The following is a 15,094-nucleotide window of genomic DNA, read 5'->3' on the forward strand; positions in this document are numbered from 1 at the left end:
GCCCTTCCATTCTAAATGAAAGCTTTGCTGGATAGAGTAATCTTGGATGTAGGTCCTTGCCTTTTGTGACTTGGAATACTTCTTTCTAGCCCCTTCTTGCCTGCAAGGTCTCTTTTGAGAAATCAGCTGACAGTCTGATGGGAACTCCTTTGTAGGTTACTGTCTCTCTTATCTCTTGCTGCTTCCAGGATTCTCTCCTTCATTTTAATCTTGGCTAATGTAATTATGATGTGCCTTGATGTGTTCCTCCTTGGGTCCAACTTCTTTGGGACTCTCTAAGCTTCCTGGACTTCCTGGAAGTCTATTTTCTTTGCCAGAATGGGGAAGTTCTCCTTTATTATTTGTTCAAATAAGTTTTCCACTTGTTGCTCTTCCTCTTGTCCTTCTGGTACCCTTATAATTCAGATGTGGGAATGTTTAACGATGTCCTGGAGGTTCCTAAGCCTCTCCTCATTTTTTTGAATTCTTGTTTCTTCGTTCTTTTCTGGATGGATCTTATTTCTTCCTTCTGGTCCACTCCTTTAAGTCCCATTTTCCTTCCCATCACTATTGGTTCCCTGTGCATTTTTTTTCATTTCACTTAGCATAGCCTTCATTTTTTCATTTATTGCAACCAAATTCAACTAATGCTGTGAGCATCCTGATCACCAGTGCTTTGAACTGTGCATCTGATAGTTTGGCTATCTCTTGGTCACTTAGTTGTATTTGCTGTGGAGTTTTGATCTGTTCTTCCATTTGGGCCATTTTTTTTGTCTTGTCACACCTGTTACATATGAGGGGCAGAGCCTTATGTGTTTATCAGGGCAGGCCAACCCAGTTGCTGGGTTGTGATGCTGTATGTGGGGAAAGGGTTCAAGAGGGAACAATGGCCCTTGCTCTGCTCTCTGTCAGATTTCAGTCCCTTCTGTTGCTCCCCCCAAGCAAACTGGGCCTTTCTGGAGTTGATTTCCATGTGGATGGGCTTGTATATGTTCTAGGAATCTATGGGTCTCTCCAACAAACTCTCCTGTGAGGCTGGGAGTTTCTCCCGGCACCTCAACCTCCACAGGTGTTTTCAATCGGTATTTTGAGGCTTTATTTCCCTGCACTGGGAACCTGGGTTGCATGGTCTATCTAGCTGTCCAGGTCCTGGTTTATCTGTGTGTAAATGTGGGACCACCTGGTCAGCCAGCCACCTTGTGCACCATGCCCTGCTTCACAATGACTGCCTCACTGGATCTGCCCATTGCCACCCCATGCCTGGGGTCTGCCAGCTGCTGCCTGTGTGCCAAGGTCCACCCGCTGCCATCTTGCATGCCCAGAGTTTGTCAGCTGCTGCCTTCTGCATCCAGTGCCACCACTTTGTGCCGCAACCCATCTCCGCCCAGATGCCTGATTCTGCCCCTCCTACTGGTCTGGATGAATGTGTCTATTTTAAATCTTTGGTTGTTGGACTTCCATACAGTTCAATTTTCTGTCAGTTCTGGTTGTTGTTTTGTTTCTAAATTGTTGTTGTCCTTATTTTGGTTGTGGGTGGAGGCATAGTGTGTCTACCTTTGCCTCCATCTTGGCCACAAGTCTCAAGTTTTTCTTTTTAATGTCTTTGAGTACCTGCCCTGACATTGATTGATGGATCCTGAGAAACCACTTTTAAAAGAATGTCAAAGGATCACATATTTGAGGGACACTGTCTTAGGACCTTGAACAACAAATCCTGCAGAGTCCCAATGACCTCCATGCTGCACTTCAAAACAAAGGATACTGTAAGAAAGACATTACATAATGATAAATGAAGCACTATAACAAGAGGACATAACTCTTGAAAACAATTATGCACCCAACTTAGGAGAACCTAAATATATAAAGTAATTCTTGATGGACACAAATGGAGAGATGGATACTAAAAAAGACAGAGGAGGGGATTTTAACACCCATTGACATCAATGAACAGATTGTGCAGACAGAAAATCACAAGGAAACAGCAGCCAGCAGCCATGAAGGACACACCAGATCAGATGGATTTAATGGATATCTTCAGAGCATTCTACCCCAATGAGCAAAATATACATTCTTTTCAAGGGCACATGGGAAATTGTCCTGAACAGACCACATGTCAGGATACAACACAAGTCTCATGAAATTTAAGGCGATAGATATCACACCAATCATCTTGTTTAAACATAATGACATGAAGCCAGAAAACAATCACAAGAAGAAAAATTGAAAAACACACAAAGACATGCAAGCTAAATAATATGTTACTAAAGAATAAATGAATTAAGAGTAAGATCAAGGAAAACATTTTAAAAATACCTTGGAACAAATGAAAATGAGAACACGACAACCCAGAACCTACGGGGCACAGTGAAAGAAGACCTAAGAGGGGAATTCATAGCATTACAGGTCTACCATGAAGAACTAGAACAACCTCAAATAAGAAACCTTCCTTTACACTTAAAAGAACTAGAAAAAGAACAACAAATGAAGCCCCAAGTGAGTTGAAGAAATAAATAAAAAATATTGGAACAGAAGTAAGTGAAAGAGTCTATGAAACAATGCCAAAGGTCAGTGAAACCAAGAGCTGTTTCTCTGGAAAGATAAACAACTTTGAAATCTCTTAAACCAGAGTCATCAAGAAGAAAAAAGAAGCCCTGGTTGGCATAGCTCAGTAGATTGAGCACAGGCTGCAAACCAAAGCATTGTGGGTTCAATTCCCAGTTAGGGCACATTCCTAGGTTGCAGGCCAGGTCCCCAGTGGAGGCCACATGAGAAGCAACCACACATTGATGTTACTCTCTCTTTGTCCCTCCCTTTCCCTCTCTAATAAATAAATAAATAAAATCTAAAAAGAAAAAAAAGAAAAAAAGAGAGGACCCAAATAAATACTGTAAAATCAAAAATGAAAGAAGAGGGGTGACAACTGACTCCAACAAAGTACAAGAGATAGTAAGAAAATCTTATGAAAAACTATAGGCCAACAAATTAAATTACATGGGTAAAATGGATACATTCTTAGAAAGGCACAATTTTCCAATACTGAATCAGGAAGTGTCAGAAATTCTGAATAGACAGATTTACAACAAATGAACTTAAAGCTGTAAAACAAAAAACAAAGAAACAAAAGACACCTACCACCTACCAACAAACAAAAGTCCTGAACCTGATGTTTTCACAGGTGAATTTTACCAAATATTTAAAGAAAAACTAACACTTACACTTCAAAAATTCAAGAGGAGAAAAGAATCTCACATTCATGTTATGAGGCCAACATTATCCTAATTATAAGTCAGATGGTACAAAGAAATAAAATGATGGCCATTATGCATAATGAACTTTGACAGTGTAGTGGTCAATAGAATATTAGCTAACTGGATCTAGAAATACATTAAAAAGATCATACCCCATGATCAAAGGAGTTTTATTCCAGGGATGCAAGTTTGGTACAACATTCCCAAATCAATAAATGTGATATATCACCTAAACAAATTAAAGGATAGAAATCTCGTGATTATATCAGTAGATTCTCAAAAAGCATCTGATAAAATCCAGCACCCATTTGTGGTCAAAACTCTCAGCAAAGTGGGAATATAGGAAATATATCAAGAGCACCCTATGGGGATGATCAGAAGAATAGCCTAGTTTTAATACCTATGGATCTTTTTTTGGCTCATAGACTGGAAGTAGTAGCAAAATCAAACATGTGTAACAATAAATTCTGAATCTGCAGTCTCATGGTGTATTTGTTCCCGTATGGATCTGCTCTCTGTCTACACAATTTTTCTTCTTAGCACAGCAGTAATGGATTCAGAGGTTGTTTGGACTCTGTACTTCAGTGAGAGTCCCTCCAGGTTTATGCACAGCCTGTCAGTATACCCCTCTTGCTTCCCTGTGCATTATCCAGGACTCTTGGTCCTGAGCTGCCATGATTGTATCATCATAAAAAATCATGGCTCTCTCCTTTTTGGTATTTATTCTTTCTACAGTTTCCCCATGATTCTTCTCCATTTTTGCATATTTTTGCTCCTTCATGATCGTGGTCAGATGCTTGAGAAGATAGAGTATTTAATTTCTTTTCCAAACCAAGGTAGTTTGAAATTGAAATGGGATGGCATTAATACTAAATTTGAATAAATACTTATCAACTGGGACATTCATAGAAAAACTGGTATGTATGGTTTCCAGTATTCTGATAAATCTTTTTCCCATTCCATCTAACATCTCATCAATTTCACAGCCAGACATGAAAGGACAAATACTGTATAATTTCACTTATGTGAGGCACCTAAAGTAGTGAAATCCATAGAGACATAGAGTAGAATATTGGTTGTCAGCGTACAGGAGAAGAGGGAACAAGGAGTTAGCATTTAGTTGGGAAATAATGACTTTCACGTTTGCAAGATGAAAAGACAACTGGAGATGGATGGTGATGATGGTTGTACAGCAATGTGTATGTACTTAATGCCACTGAATGGGACATTTAAAATAGTTAAGATGGCAAATTTTCCATTAGATTATTTTACTACATAAAAGAAATGATGTCATACTAGAGATGAAGGACATGTTGCTCGAAATGTTAGGTGTACCACTCAGCCCTCAGCATTACCTCCCACAGGGACCCGCCTCAGCTGCCAAAGGCCACCATAACCAAGGTCATGTCTCCTTCTCCAGTTGCCCACATCCCATGATATTTGGCCCCTTGGCACCAGTTCCAACCAACTGTAAAGATTCATCCTAGATCCAGAGCAACCTGGTGATTTTAGGTGGCCTTTGATGGGCTTCAACTTGGCTTGATTTTCCCACTGCCCTTGCTTGCTACAAATTGTTCACCAAATCACAGAGTGAGGGAACAGTATCTGTAGGACTGTCTTCACTTCAGACACCAGGCACATGTTCAGGAGTCCCCAGGCCACCCTCATTTCAGATCAGGTGGTCATGATTAAGGGGCTCCCTTACTTTCAATGATTTGCTAGAATGACTCAAAGCAAGGGAATTCCCTAAGGTTGAATAATTCACCAGCTTGAGTCACAGAACTTAAGACAGTGCTAGATTTATGATTACACTTTTCTTATAGCAAAAGAATACAAAATAGAACTAGTTAAAGGAAGATACACCTGGGGAAATATCTGAAAGGTCCCATAGGTAAATCTTGTTGTCCTCTCCCCATGGGGTTCAAATCCATTACCTCATCCTGGCCACAATGTCAGACAACAGTCAGAATCTTGCTAACCAGGTAGCACACCTGAGCTCCAGTGTCCAGAGATTTTATCTTGGCTTCATTTCATTGGTGGGATAAATGAAATCATTTCCCATTTGCTTGAACTCACTCTCCAGCCTTTCTCCTAACACACTTGGCTGACATCAGTTCCCCTAAAGCACCAACCCTTCACATACATGCTTAGTCTCTTTGACACAACCAATTACTGTCTTCAGTCATCTCATTAGCATAAACTATCAGGTATGGTTCATGGGGTCCCCTACAATAATCAATCCCTTCTCTCACTAGCTAAATTTCAAGGGCTTAAGGGTTACCTTAAAGGACCTGGGGAAAATGTCATATCTCTATGTAAATGGGGACAAATTCATTCCCACACATGTGCTCTTCCACAGGTGTTGATGCCAGGAAAGCTACCTGGTAACCTTCCTGGTGTTCATCACTGTCTCTGAGTCTCCTTGTGAGGAAGCCAACTTGAAATATGTGCTTAGTAATAAAACTATTTTGGGATGATTTTGAGACAATTCCAAGGTAGTTTTCTTAAATAGTCAGCAATGCTTTATAAATTACAAGTCCAGTGCGTGGCTCAGTGTTGGAAAAATTCAAGGAGAGGAGATGAGGTATTGAAATTTCAGGATAGTATGTAGGTCCCCATAGAAAATCTTAATGAATCTAGAAATCCAAACTCAGAAATGCTTGATACAAAGGGAGGACAGAGTTGAGATAACATCCGCATGAGTATACTTCAAAAATGCTTATTTAAAATATTGAACCTTACAGTGTAAATAAAATATGAGTTAAAGATGATAATTTATTTGGCCTGAGTCATCTACTTGAAATTTCTGGAGACCCTAAGTTCCAACCAGAAGCATCCACTTGGCCCTGCTTTTTGTTCCAAATTTGGTCAGGTTCTCCTAATTCCAGTTGTTTATATTCAGAAGGCATTGAGAACATGAGAATGTCTAACACTAAGGACATTGCTGTCCTCCTGAAGACCTGAGGAACATTCCAAGTCTTGTCCTTAGAATATAGAGATGCACAGATGAGTGACCTCAAAGAGTGGAAGTAATTTAAGCTGCAAGCTGGCTGATGTACTACTTAACTCTTCTCCTGTTTCCTCTCTCAAAATTCATGTGAGTATAGCTGCTCAGACTTTCTGGTGATTTGTATTTCCTACTATTGCAAGAGTGTCCTAAAAGGCTTATGAATGTTCACTCTCTTCCCTCTTATGTGGAAGCCAGTTTTAGTTTTTATTTTTTTCTTTTAGGTGTAATCAGAACTCCTTGCCAAGGTCTATAAACCCTTCATGATTTAGTCTCTTCTATCCCTTTCCAACTCCATCACTGGTCACTGGTGCATTTATGGGCATTGCCCTGGGAGCTTATACGTGCTAAATTTCAGGCCCTACTCAAGACCTTGAGAATCAGAATCTCTGCAACTGCAACCCACTATGAGTGATTTTGTTGTATGCTAAGTTTGTTTACCCATATCGTCTTTCTTGTTGTTCTTCAAACAGACCATGTTCTTTGTAACCTGAAGATCATTAAACTTAATTATCTATGTCTAGAGTGTTCTTCCTCTTTGTCACTCAAGTCTCCACTTAAATATTGCACTTAAGATGCCTAAACACCCATCTAAATTCTCCTGATATTCTTTCCATCCAGTTAGTCTGCATTCCTCTTGTATTGTCATTACCTTCTGAGTGAACTCACATGTTTGAGTATTATAAAAGAAAATATTTTTACCATGCTGCCTCAATTACTCTGTTCTAAATTAAACTGATTTGGGTCATAAAGTAAATGAGTTTTGGTCCTCTTCCAATCCAAAGTTTTTTTTTTTTTTTGTGAAATGGGGTATTATTGGCATAAACAGAGAAGACACCAGGCACTTTCACTGCCATAAAGCATCTTTGGTAGAAATTTGTTATAAAGAAATGTCTATATATAATCTTCCAAAACTCAATGAAGAAGCCAAAAGTCTGAACAGACCAATAACAGCAGATGAAATTGAATCAATAATCAAAAAACTCCCCACACAGAAAAGCCCTGGACCAGATGGTTTCACAGGAGAATTGTACAAAGCATTTAAAGAAGAGCTAACCCCTATCCTTCACAGACTATTCCAAAAAATCCAAAGTGATGGAAGATTCCTAAACTCTTTTTATGAAGTCAGCATCATCCTAATCCCAAAACCAGATAAAGATACAATAAAGAAAGGAAACTTCAGGCCAATATCGCTGATGAACATAGACACTAAAATCCTCAAGAAAATATTGGCACACCACATCCAACAATACATTAAAAAGATCATACACCATGACCAAGTGGGATTCATTCCAGGGATGCAAGGATGGTACAATATTCACAAATCAATAAATGTAATACATCACATAAACAAAAGCAAAGACAAAAATCACATGATCATATCAATAGAAGTGGAAAAAGCATTTGATAAAATACAGCACTTATAATAAGGTACACCATTTATGATAAAAACACTCAGCAAAGTGGGAATAGAGGGAGTATTCCTCAACATAATAAAGGCCATATATGAGAGACCTACAGCAAACATCATACTCAATGGGCAAAAACTAAAATCTTTTCCACTGAGATCAGGAGCAAGACAAGTTTGTCCACTTTCACCACTTCTATTCAACATAGTATTGGAAGTTTTAGCCACAGCAATCAGACAAGAAAGGAAATAAAAGGAATCCAAGTCAGGAAGGAGGAAACAAAACTGTCACTGTTTGCAGATGACATGATAGTATACATAGAAAATCCTATAGACTCCACCAAAAACCTGCTTAACCTAATAAATGAATTTGGCAAAACAGTGGGATACAAAGTCAATATCCAGAAATCAAAGGCATTTTTGTACACCCAAAATGAAATATCAGAAACAGAAATCAGGACAAAAGCCCCATTTGCTATAGCAACAAGAAAAATAAAATACTTAGTAATAAACCTAACCAAGGAGGTAAAAGACCTGTATTCAGAAAACTACACAACACTGAAGAAAGAAATCAAGGAAGACACAAAGAAATGGAAACATATACCATGTTCATCGATCAGAAGTATTAACATCATCAAAATGTCCATACCACCCAAAGCAATGTACAGATTCAATGCAGTACCTATTAAAGTATCAATGAAATATTTCACAGACATAGAAAAAACACTTCAAAAATTTATATGGAACCATAAATGACCCCAAATAGCTGCTGCAATTTTGAGAAAGAAGAGCAAAGTAAGAGGGATCACAATACCTGATACCAAACTGTATTACAAGACCATTGTAATCAAAACAGCCTGTTATTGGCATAAAAAAAAGGCACATACACCAATGGAACAGAACAGAGAGTCCAGAAATAAAGCCAAGTCTCTATGGTCAATTAATATTCGACAAAGGGAGCAGCAACATAAAATGGAGTAAAAATATCCTCTTCAACTAATGGTGTTGGGAGATGTAAACAGCTACATGCAAAAAAAATGAAACTCGAGCACCAGTTTACACAATACACAGAAATAAATTCAAGGTGGAGAAAAGACTTAAATATAAACCATGACACCATTAAAGTCCTAGAGGAGAACATAGGCAGGAAAATATCAGATATTTCATGCAGCAACATTTTTACTGGTATGTCCTTAGAGCAAGGGACATAAAGGAAAGAATAAACAAATGGGATCTCATCAAAATAAAAAGCTTCTATACAGCTAAAGAAAACAGTATTAAAATAAAAAGAGAACCAACTGTCTGGTAAAACATATTTGCCAATGATACCTCAGACAAGGGTTTAATCTCCAAAATATATAAAGAACTTACACAACTCCACTCTAAGAAGACAAGTGACCCAATTAAAAAATGGAGAAATGACTTGAACAGACACTTCTCCAAAGAGGACATACAGAGGATCCAGAAACACATGAAAAGATGCTCAATATCGCTAGCTATCAAAGAAATGCAAATTAAAACCGCAATGAAATACCACTTCACACCAGTCAGAATGGCCACCACAAATAAAGCAACAAACAACCAGTGTGTGAGAGGCTGTGGAGAAAAGGGAACCCTAGTGTACTGTTGGTGGAATTATAGACTGGTGCAAACACTATGGAAAACAGTATAGAATTTCCTCAGAAAACTAAAAATGGACCTGTCTTTTGACCCAGCAATCCCACTGCTAGGATTATATACTAAGAACCCTGAAACACCAATCCAGAAGAACCTATGCACCCCAATGTTCATAACAGCACAATTTACAATAGCTAGATGCTGGAAGCAACCTAGGTTCCCATCAGTAAATGAATGGATGGATCAAAAAACTACACAATGGAATTTGCACAATGGAATTCTATGCAGCAGAAAGAAAGAAGGAGCTCCTACCCTTTGTGACAGCATGGATGGAACTGGAAAGCATTATACTAAGTGAAATAAGCCAGGCAGTGAAAGACAAATACCATATGATCTCACCTTTAACAGGAATCTAATCAACAAAAGAAACAAACAAGCAAAATATATCTATCTAAAGACACTGAAATTGAGAACAGGCTGACAGTGACCAGAGGGGAGAGGGGAGAAAATTTCAGGGGAAACGGGGAAGGGTTTGCAGGAACAAGTATAAAGTCATAGGGGGCTTAAGACTTGGAAAATTTTAGCTTAAGGTAAATAGCCATAAATCTAGCAGGTAATGTGTACGTTAAGCTTTCGTTTCAGAAACTACAGATAAGGCCCATCCTGGCACCTGGGAAAAGCAGCCGATCTCCTGGGGCATTGGCTAGAGATTACTGCCTGGAGACATCTGTACCAGGAAGAAGCAGTCCACTACCCCTCCCCCTTGGAGATAGCTAACTGCCCAGGACAGGAATGTTGCAGCAGCTGAAAAGAAAAAAATAAGTAAATAAAGCCCTCACCACACATTGTTTGGCTTTCCCCACCCCTCTTATAAAAAGATCTGGCCAGGAAAGAAAGGGGAAGATGGTTTGTTAGGGTATGAATCTGCCATCTTCTCAGATCGCCAACCATTTGAATAAAGCGCCCATAAAAGATTCAATTGCTGTCATTGCTTATCGGACTTGGTAGTGACAGGCAGCCTGAACGCTGGTGTCTTTTCTGGTTACATATTTTGGTGACTCTGCACCGAGACATGTTACAGAACACAACAAGGGGGGCAGTTTTTGGCGACCACGAAGGGATGATAATTGTCCGTGGCAGACCGACCCCCTCAGGTGCGAGAGAGTGAGACTTTGGAGTCTTCCCCATCTCAGAATTTCCCCGCACTCCTCCTGAGGGCATCAGCCGCCTATCATGCCTGGAAAGGTGGAAAGGAAACGAAACGGGGAGGGAGCAGAAACGTGAAAATGGTTTGGTTAAAAACTGGTTTCTGAATACCGTTTTAGAATAATGGAGCTGGGGATTGTGGGTTCAGGTCCCATCTGGGTCGCCAAAAACTGTTACAGAACACAACAAGGGGGGCCTGGGATGATATACTATTATTGAAAGAAGGCCCCGGGTCCGTTATGTCCGCCGCCAGGGGAAAGACGTCTCTCAATGCCAGAGATTTGTGAAAAGGAAAGGAAATGTTTATTTAATGCTATACAAGCTTAAAATAGTGACCTAATGTCTTCACCAAAATCCCAAAGTCCCTAAAAACACCCACAGACACAGTCCTTCCTTCCTTCCCCCCTTGTCCAGTCCAGAGTACCGTGTCTCAGGAAAGGAAATAGAAGTTCATGGCTTAGGTAGTCCTCTGGTTCTTCCCAGTTAGTACTCGATCTTGACTGGGAGACCTCCTTGGGTTCCCGGCACCCTCAGCTGAGTCGCCGGGATCTCTGCTAAAACCAGGTGGTGGTTCCCCCTACTAAAGCTGTGGGGGCCCCACTCTGCCAGGCATGTGGTCCTCTCTCTCTCAGGGCTGCAGGAAGGGAGAGTCCTCACTCTGCCAAAACTGCATGGTTCTCTCCTCCAGGGCTGCCGCGTGGTTTCTCCCTCTCTCAGGGCTGCAGGAGTCTCCACTCTGTCAAGGCCGCGTGGTTTCTCTCCTCAGGGCTGCACAAGGTTCTCCTTCCTAAAGCAGCATGGTTCTCCCCCAATGGCTGCATATGGCTCTCCTTCTCAGGGCTGTGCATGGTTCTCTTCCTTAAATGGCCGCCAAATCTGGGTTTTAATCCCCGCGGCCATTCTTCCTCTGCAGCTTCATTTCCAACTCCTCCCACACTCGGCTTCACATGCCAGAACTCGTATCCTTCCAGCTTTACTGGGCTGCCATCAGGAGTCTGGGCACGGGTGGCCCCATGTCCTGGAGCCAATCCTCTCTGAGCTCCTACGCAGGTGCTGTAAGGCAGGGGACCTGCCCCCCCGCCCCCCAGTTACATCTAGGTGGGGAAGTTACTTCTGGGTGGGGAAGTTACTTCTGTTCCCCTGTCTTAGAGATGATCACAGCTACTTAACCTATCTATGCAACCAGCCAAAGGCTATAGATATGTTAAATGACCAACCCAGAGGTTAGCTGCAAGGCTGTTGCTATGCAAAACAGCTCTCAATGGCCCTGCTCCATTGTCCCTTCCCCCAACCCACACCCTGGGGTGGGGGATGGAGACATCTTAAAATCTCCTGGACACCTTAAGTTCTGGGCCCCATTTTAAATGCCTATTTGGGCCCCCCCTCTTGGCTGCACCCTGTAACAGACAGACTTTGGGACTCTCCAGTAAGTCTGGGTGTTTGGCGGGGAGTCCCATTTGCTGCCTGGACTGAGGGGCCCTGGGGGCTTGGAGTCAGAGAATCCCAAGCAGCTGCCAAGTGATTTCACTTGGGGATTCTCACCCCTTGCTTCCAGCACCTCTAGTCATGCATCACACTGGATTGAATCGTTGTGCTTTCTGGTTCAGGTTGAAATCCTGGGTCACAACTTAGGTCATCTGTTCTGTTTGGGTGCCGTCTGTTTGGAGCTCTGTCTGGTCCGAAAGGACATCTGTTCTGGTCCCAAAAGGGCATCTGTTTGGAGCTTCATCTGGTCTGAAAGTGTAACCAGAAAAGACAGCAGTGTTTGGGCTGCCTGTCACTACCAAATCCAATAAGCAGTGACAGCAATTGAATCTTTTATAGGTGCTTTATTCAGATGGCCGGCAATCCGAGAAGATGGCGGATTCATACCCTAACAAACCATCCTCCCCTTTCTTTCCTGGCCAGATCTTGTATAAGGGTGTTGGGGGAGGAAAAACAAGAGTCGACTTTGAAGTTCGCAGCTGCAGCACTTCTATTCTGGGCAGTTAGCTATCTCCAAATGGGAGGGGTAGTTGCCTGCTCTTCCTGATGCGGCTGTCTCCAGGCAGTAATCTCTAGCCAATGCCCCAGGAGGTCGGCTGCTTTTCCCAGGTGCCAGGATGGGCCTTATCTGTAGTTTCTGAAACGAAAGCTTAATATACACATTACCTGCTAGATTTATGGCTATTTACCTTAAGCTAAAATTTTCCAAGTCTTGAGTCCCCTATTACTCTGACACCCTCATCAATAACCTGCTGATATATTTTGTGGCCAGCTTACTTGGTGGTATTCCTCTGTGTGGAATAATTTTCTCTTGTACTCAGATTGTCTCCATGGTTTTGAGAATGCCATCAGTGGGGGAAAGCTGAAAGCGTTTTCCATCTGTGAGTCTCACCTGTCCATTGTCTCCTTGTTCTGTGGAACAGTTTTTGGAGTGTACATTACTTCCACAGTTACTGAATCTTCCCAGAAGACTGCAGTGGCTTCAATGCTGTACATCATATTTCCTCAAATGCTGAATCCCTTTATCTACAGCCTGAGGAACGAGGCCATGAAACAAGCTTGGGGGAAACTCACCGGTAGAATATCTTCCTTTCTGATTTTGTTCCATTTACTTTGGGCTGCGGTTTTAGAATGAGGGAAAGGGACAGGAATTCTGGTTGAGCCACAAGGCATGATTGGTCCATCACCAAAGCTCTAAAATGGCTAGACAACATGATGAACAATCTAATTTTAACTTGGGGTTAAAACCCAACTTTTCCTTTTTGTCTAGCTCTATGACATTTGACCCAATTTTAATTCTCTAAACTCAGTTTCTTTGATCAGGGTTTATAGAAGCAGAGCCTGAGGCAAGTGTTCTTGTTGTAGTCTTTTCTGCAGGGTGGGGAAGGGCGGTGGGGGAGGGAGATCATTTTCACAAGGTGGGAAGTTGCAGAAAGTAGACAAGACAGGGTAAGATTTGAAGCAAGGCTGTGGTCATATCTATAGAGGCTAGCTTCCACCGGATCCCACAGGAGGGTTGTGTTCATTTACCCTGGAACTAGGCCTAAGGTGGATGGAGTAAGGGAGCTGAGTTTTTACACACTGTTTAGTAATTAATTTGAGTTTTCACTGGTAAAACATATTCTTTTTTTTTTACTTTCATCCTAATTTATTTTTTAATTTTATTTTCATTATTGTTGAAGTATAATTTTCTATCTTTTACTCCCATCCCAAACCACCCATCCAGCCCTCCCCTCCTCTCTACCATTTCCACCTGCCCCTAGTTTTTATCCATGTGTCCTTTATACTTGTTCCTGTAAACCATTCCCCCTTTCCCCTGAAATTCCCCTGAAATTCCCTCTCCTCTCCCCTCTGAACTCTGTCAGTCTTTATTTCAGTGTCTTTGGTTATATTTTGCTTGTTTCTTTGTTTTGTTGTTTAGGTTCCTGTTAAAGGTGAGATCATATGGTATTTGTCTTTCACTGCCTGGCTTATTTTGTTTAACATAATGTGGTAAAGCATATTCTTTTGAGAAATATTATCAGGTACCAAACCCAGTTTCATTATCTAAGTAACTTTCATAACTAGATTATGTCAGTGGTTTGAGAGGATTGTGAGGTATTTGAACTTCGTCAATGAAGAAGTCTTCAGTTCTAGTAAGAGAACAACCTTTAACTCTAATGTGTCGGAGCAGCAGAGTTAGCTTCCAAGGCAAGGACTTTAGAGATAAACAAGGCACGTGAATGGGGTTGCAGGGATTCATTCACTCCCCCAGGTGTTTTCTAGTCCTAGGGCCGGCTCTCCTCAGAGTCACCAGGTGGTGGCACCAGATGGAGATGTCATCCCTGGACGTGATTGCCTGAGAAAGAACTCAGACAGGTCCATCTGGAGTCAGATAATTATAGATTTTCCATGGTCAACCAGAGATATTTCTGCACTGGTTCAATAAAGGCCCTCACAACACTACCTACATCACATGCCTCTTGTCAGCAACTTCTCATTGGTGTACTGCAGCACACTCCTGTGCCACAAGAATTTTTAAAACATATGATACCTCCATCGCCCTGGCTGGTGTAGCTCAGTGGATTGAGCTCGGGCTGTGAACCAAAGTGTCGCAAGTTCGATTCCCAGTCAGGGCACATGCCTGGGTTGCAGGCCACGGCCCCCAGCAACTACACATCGATGTTTCTCTCTCTCTCTCTTTCTCACTCCCTTCCCTCTCTAAAAATAAATAAATAAAATATTAAAAAAAAAACATATGATACCTGAAGCCAGGGGCACTGACCTCTTTTCCCTTAAACTATCAAATAAAAAAAATGACAACAGCCAACACAAAAAATAGCCATCTGTATGAATGAATCAAAATTATACTATTTTTTTTGTCAGATTGGCAAAAAATATATGTTCTGGTGTGCCACAGAGTTTTATTAATTACTTTATGTGTGTTGTGAGATGGAAGAGGTTGAAAATCAATGTCCTAACTTATTATTACATGAAAAAACAGTGAATTGTCCTTACTTAAAAGAGGATCTTTGTACGAGCAGAGTTTATCCCAGATTATCTGCATGGGCCCTAAATATAGTGCTGATGTTATATGAAATAGACAGAAATGGAAGTGAGAAAGAAAAGGAGGAGGTAACATAACCATGGCAACAGAAAATTGAT

The sequence above is a fragment of the Phyllostomus discolor genome, chromosome 8 (assembly GCF_004126475.2).
Source record: "Phyllostomus discolor isolate MPI-MPIP mPhyDis1 chromosome 8, mPhyDis1.pri.v3, whole genome shotgun sequence".
In the NCBI taxonomy this organism is placed as follows: Eukaryota; Metazoa; Chordata; class Mammalia; order Chiroptera; family Phyllostomidae; genus Phyllostomus; species Phyllostomus discolor.